The sequence below is a fragment of the Pongo abelii genome, chromosome 5 (genome assembly GCF_028885655.2).
Source record: "Pongo abelii isolate AG06213 chromosome 5, NHGRI_mPonAbe1-v2.0_pri, whole genome shotgun sequence".
Lineage (NCBI taxonomy): Eukaryota > Metazoa > Chordata > Mammalia > Primates > Hominidae > Pongo > Pongo abelii.
The window spans coordinates 170,032,688-170,039,210 of record NC_071990.2 but is presented as its reverse complement, the minus strand read 5'-3'; positions in this window follow the sequence as shown (position 1 = coordinate 170,039,210).

Sequence of the window (6,523 nt, the reverse complement as noted above, 5' to 3'; positions counted from 1 at the left end):
CTATGGATGAGGTCCCTGGGCCACCGGGCACAGGCTGGGTCTCCCTCCCGGCTCGCCACCGGCCCGTGCCTGGTTCTCCAGCCACCCCAGTGTGGCAGTGTTCATCCCGAGTCCCCTTCTGGCTCTGCCCTGGTGTCTGTGCTCAGGTGACCAGCCAGGCCTCCCGCTGGCAGGGGTGTGGTTCCAGCCACTGCTGCTGTCACCAACCAGTGCACGCAGCAGGAACTGGACATCATCGTCACCAAGTGGGGACCTGTTCGCTGCACCCTCTGTCGTCTGTCCTTGGACATCAGGGCCATTGTCCGCCCACAGCCCTGGACATCCACGGTGTTGGGGCAGCGGCAGGGCCTGGCGCAGTGGGAGAAGAGGAAGAAGCGCATCCTCAGAGCCAGATGCAGGAGTGTGCCCTGTGGGGTGCGGGCCAGGCTTCCTCCTGAGCGGACATGGGAACACGTAACAATGGGAACAGGCCAGCCTCCAATGGAGGTCTCTGCAGGAGGTGGACGCGCCTCAGGAGCCTCCAGGATGCTCTTTATGGCCAGGCACGGTGCCTCACACCTGTAATCCCAACATTTTGGGAGGCCAAGGCGAGCGGATCACTTGAGGCAAGGAGTTTGAGACCAGACTGAGCGACCTGGCAAAACCCCATCTCTACAAAAAATATAGAAATAAAATCAGCCGGGCATGGTGGCACCTGTGGTCCCAGCTACTCGGGAGGCTGAGGTGGGAGAATCACTTGAGCCCAGGAGGTCAAGGCTGCAGTGAGCTGGATCATGCCACTGCACTGCAGCCTGGGTGATGCAGCAAGACCCTGTCTCAGAAAAAACCAAAATGCTCTTTGTTCTCTGAGGAAGGGGCTGCCCAGCAGAAGGTGGTGGGAGGGCATGAGGCTCTGGCAGCCCTGACAGTGCAGGGGTGGAGTGCCCACCTGTGGGCTGGGGCGCAGGTCTGAGAGGCCGGCACTGTCCCCCACGGTGGCAGGTGTGTGAAGCCCACCTGTGGGCTGGGGCGCAGGTCTGGGAGGCCGGCACTGTCCCCCACGGTGGCAGGTGTGTGAAGTGAGGCATCCAGCGGGGGTCTGGGGCCACGTCCCCGCAGCCTCTCCTTGTGTTTTGCTTCTCACGTGTGATTCCTGGGGGCAGGCGCCCTGGGCTCCCAGAGAGACTGCAGGACACACAACAGCCCGGCGTGTCCGCTGCACTGTGTCTTCCCTCTGGTCACTACAACAGATCCTCACAGACCGTGTGGACTCACTCTGCCCACACCTCACGGTTCTGGAGGCTGGAAGTCCAGGATTGAGGTGCCAGCCAGTTCCATTCCTGGTCCAGGCCCCCTCCCTGGCCGCTGCATCCTCTCAGGGCGGAAGGGGCTTGGGAGCTCCCGGGGCCCCCCTTACAAAGGCACTAACCCCATCTGTGAGCCTCCATCCTCACAGCCTCACCGGCTCCCACAGGCCCTAACACCATGGCCTTGCTGGTGAGGATTCCCACACAGACGTCGGGGGGCGCACTCAGCCCACCCTGCACTACATGCTGGGACACATCCGGCACATCGGTCTCCATCCCGGTCTTGGGATCTTCAAGGCAGGAGCCTCCGGCATTGACCGCGGTTTCCTCGGTGCCAAAGCAAGACCCCAGTACAGGAGGCAGCCGATAAATGGGCACGGAATGGGTGAAAGAGGGAGGGCGGGCCAGGGGATTAGTGCTCTGTGCATCTCAGTGGGCAGGGCTGGCTTGCTCTGGCTGTGCCAACTGTATACACCTCCTTGTCCACCCAGGCTGAGCCAGAGTCCACATGACTGTGATGGAGCTGAAGCCCCTGCGGAGGGGCAGCTGGCGTCCGGCCACTCCCACCCACCCACCCACACCACATTGTTCTGGCCGCACCCCCTGCCCCATCCCGGGGTTTGCCCGAGGAGCGTGACTGAAACTACAGAGCGTCCCTAGCACTTTAGGGAACAGATGTAAAATGTCCATGGGTTTTGGCCAAGGTCCACCAAGAAAGGAGAAGGTCCAGGGAGTTATGAGACCCCCAGGGCGTCGGTCACCCAGGTCCTGCCCACTGGGCTAACAGCTCACTGGCCTCCCACAGCAACACCCCCAGGGTCAACATTCCACCACCTCAGTCTCCACAAATGAGGTGTCTTCCATTTCTGCTAACCAAGCAAAGTCAGCAACTGGATTACAAGTTCCCAGGCCCAGGGCCTTGGCCACGGCGAGGCTGCTGGGCTCACACTGTGCTGAGGGGGCCACGGCTGCCCCAGCCACATGTGGGCCCCCGGCTTGCCCTCCGTGCACTCCTCCTGCCTTCTCTGACCTCTGCTCTTTCCCCGAGTATCAGGGCTGGGCCAGGCTGTTCTCAAAGTGAGGTCTGCCGTTAATTCGGATTCCGAGACGAGCCTGGTCCCAGACAGTCCTGAGGGAGCGTCCAGGGCCGCAAGCCACACTGTGCAGCCTCCCACCACTCCCCAGGGCCTGTTCCTGACTATGGGGGGCGGGGTGCACAGTCAGTCTGCGGAGGAAAGAGCAGATAAGAGAGATCTGGGGCAGCCGTGCACAGTCAGTCTGCGGAGGAAAGAGCAGGTAAGAGAGATCTGGGGCAGCTGGGCGTCCCCACCGTATCTGGCCCCCTCCTGCCTCACACTAAACGATGGCCAGGGCGGGACTCTGGGCACGCAGGGACCTCTGGCGAGTACCATCAGGCTCGGGGACTGGTGTCTATGACGCTCTAGGACGGCGGCGTGCGCCCCTCACAGGGTGATTATAGTACAGATCACACGGTCCTGCACAGGCAGACACTTTGTCATTCCCCCTTTTACACTGTGGACCCTTCAGGCCTCTGCACAGAGGCCGCCTCTGCAGGGAAGCCACCCCAGACCCCGAGATGGGGCTGGGCCCCTGTTGTTCCACTCTAACAGGCGCCTGTCACAGCTCTCGCACCCTGGGTGGCTGTGGTGTCTTCTGTCCTCCCCATGTGGGCTGTATTCCCTGCGCAGCCTCCACGTGCCGCCTAAACCTCTGCTGAGTGTTTCCTCCCACAGATCACTAGCAAATCTCTTCAAAACCAGCGGTCTCTGACCTGCTACAAGCTGAAGAGGGCAGGGTGTTTTATTCCAGCCTTGCAGTGTCCTCCAGATGAAACCACGTTTGGCACCCAGAGCTGCCCCAGCCCTGGGCCCTGGGCCCCCACCCCACCCCACCCCTAACCCGGCCCCCGGCAATCTTCCCTCCTCGGAGCCTGAGCTCCTTCCCTTCCTCCTCTCCTCTCCTGAGCCTGCCCATGTCACAGGTTCTGTGGCCAAACGGCCTGAGGGAGGCAAGGAAGGGGTGCTGTCCAGGTTCAAGGCGCCCCTCCAAGTATGCCTTGTCCAGCTGTGAAGCGCCCAGATATGTCAGCCCTGGGAACACAAACCTCGCATCAGAGTCACGCGCTCACCCCATAAGGCGACTCTCGTGCATGAACAATTGTGCCTGAACTCCAGCGCTGAGGAGGTCTGGTTGTGCTCAGTTTGCAGAAGCCACGAGTGTTTCTGGAGATGCATTTCTCCGTGGCGCTGGGACTGCCCTCCAAAGGTCCACTTCTGTGAGAGAAGGAGCCGGACCACGACTGAGGGGCAGACGCTCCTTCCCGTCTCACAGGCACTGCAAGTCAGTAAGTACGCGGACTTCCACAGCCTCAGCGTCCTTGCTTTTCAAATGGGTTGATCCTAAACACCTTCAAAGGCCCTGAGCCAAGAGGAAGAAGCTAATGAACATGAAGATAGCAACCCCAGAGCAGAGCTGTTAATTGATAGGACGTCTTTGAGTTTTAGTCACTGACTAGTTTTGGGTTTTTTTCTGTATGTTTCCTGGGTCCTTCCCTCCCTCTCCCTTCTTAGGGGCAGCGCATCAGCACCACAGTGATGGGCCATTGAAATCACTGGTGGTGGCCAGCTGTGGGGTGAGTGCCTGCAGCCCCACACCCTGGAGACTGGGCTGGTTTGCTCTGAAACCCTGGCACTCTGGGTGTGGCCAAGTGGACCAGGGTGAAGACTGGACCCAGGCTTCTTCCTTCCAGGAAATGAGGAGTTGGGAGTGAGAGGCAGACGAAAACCTGGGAAGCGAGGACTCAGCTGCACGCCCTGTGATGGGGCAGAGGGTTCCAGTCTGCAGCGTGGGGGCGTCGAGGGTGGCAGAGAGTGGGGTCCGGTGCCTGGGGCCCAAGCGCCCCCCACGCCCGCTGCCCCGACTCCCAGTCTCTGTAGACGCCCTTGCTCTAGGCTGTGACTGGCAGGTTCCTGAGTCACTTGCTCCTCTGCCATCCCGCGTAGAGGCTGGCCAGAGCCCATCCAACACTTCCCCAAAGGGAAGCTCTGCCATTTTCACACAGTGACCGTCTCAGGGGCACCACTGTGGGCCTCACGCGGCTGTGGGGTGAGGCGTCCACGAATCCTCTACAAAGGCAGCTTGGTTATCACAACGCCGGCCTTGCTTAGAGAGGAACTTCATCAAACACACAAAGAAGCCTTGTCGAGTGTCACGAGTATCAGCCAGGCTGTCCCTTCGGTCACGCTATGGCAGCAGCTTGGGCCCTTCAAGGTCAGAAGGAGGATGGCAGGGCCTGGCGGAGGTTGTTGCTGGGCGCTGCTGTTCAGTGCGGGCTCCACAGAGAAGCTTCCGTCTCACCAGGGCTGCCACCTCCTGAGTCCATCATTTGTGCGTCAGTATCTCTGTCCTACTAAAGGAACTTTGCGCCTCAGCAAGCCGGTGAGGGGCTTCCTGAGCCGGGGGCATCTGCCTGCCTAAGGGCCAACCCTAAAGAGAAATTTGATTTTATTTTGGGCACTGAGGGAGCATCTCAGAATCTGTGGGGTCATTCAGGTCATCACAATGATGAAGGGACACAAGTGACATTGAGCAGATGGGCACCAAGGACGCCAGGTCCCCACAAGGCACAGGACACGCCCACCCAGCAAATACTGTCCCGGGGGCCACGTGGCTTTAGCCCCTGTCAGATATTCACAGGTGGAAATCCTGCATTCGGTGATCCAGGCCTGAAACCTCACACTGCTCTCCATAAAATCAGGAAGGATTATTTCTGCAGTTTTAATGTACATTATGTGTCAGGAATGCAACAGTTGTGTAAACCAAGAGAAGCTGAAACTTAGTAACATTACCAAGAGGTTTTCACCATGTACAAAATTATATCACGTTGCTACACCGCTCGTGACTTGTGAGTCACAAATGGGACACTTGTGACAATTCCATGTCTGTGTGTCTGTCTGCTTTTTGTAGCGGCCACAGTCCTGGAGATTTTACATGCATGTGCATGCACACACACACACAGATACAGTCACTTGGCCCTTATTTTTAAATTGTTGAATAAACATAAATTGAATATTGTCTTCCTTCTTATACCCAAACTCATTTACTTCGCTGTGTGTTCAGATGTAGTTGTTTTGAAATTTTTACAAATTGAAATATACTTATGTGAATATACACAGAAAAAAAATCTTTTTATTTCTCCATTATATGTTTATTTTTATTATTTATTTATTTGAGACTGAGTCTCACTCTGTCGCCCAGGCTGGAGTGCAGTGATGCGATCTCGGCTCACTGCAACCTCAGTCTCCCGGGTTCAAGTGATTCTCGTGCCTCAGCCACCTGAGTAGCTGGGATTACAGCTGCCACCATGCTCAGCTAATTTTTGTATTCTTAGTAGAGACGGGGTTTCACCATGTGGGCCAGGCTGGTCTCAAACTCCTGACCTCAAGTGATCTGCCCGCCTCGGCCTCCCAAAGTGCTGAAATTACAGGCATGAGCCACCGCATCTGGCCTATTTCTCCATCATATTATAGCTACATCATTATATTGATTCTTTTGTTTTTTTTTTTTTTAAGAAAAGGCGTGCTGTTAGGATTATATAATCCATGTATAATTTCACTTTAGGATAATCAAGGTATCCTTAAAAATAGGTGGTGTTACGAAATGGAGGCATTTGTCTGTGGGGTTCAGCACAGGGCTAGGTGGGCTGCCCACCTGTGGCCCCTGAGCTCGCAGCCAGCCTGTGCTGAGGGGCGCTGTCAGTCAGTGGAAAACATACACCAATTCTGAAGACTTAGTGTGGACAAAGAATCTTGAATATCTCATTAATGTCTTTATATTGATTTCATATTGATTACACATTGAAATGATTTTTTTTATATATGAGATTAAATCTATCTATCTGCCGATGAGTTCATTATCCATGGATCTACAGATCTGCCATCTGTTCACTGACTGATCATCTACCATCTCTCTACCTATCTATTGTCTATCATCACTACCCGATTATATTAAAAACCATGAGTTGAAGCAGATGTCTCTGCTTTCAGCCCCACCGTTTGGCTGAGTCCTTTCCTGGCAGGGAGAAGGCCAGCATCTCTGTCTTCAGCGCATGACACCCCATGCACCTGCCCTCCTGGCCACTCTGACCAAAAGCTGGACCCCAGCAGCCTGGGCCAGTTCCCCACTCCCAATGAGGCAGAACGCTCCGCCCTGGGAAA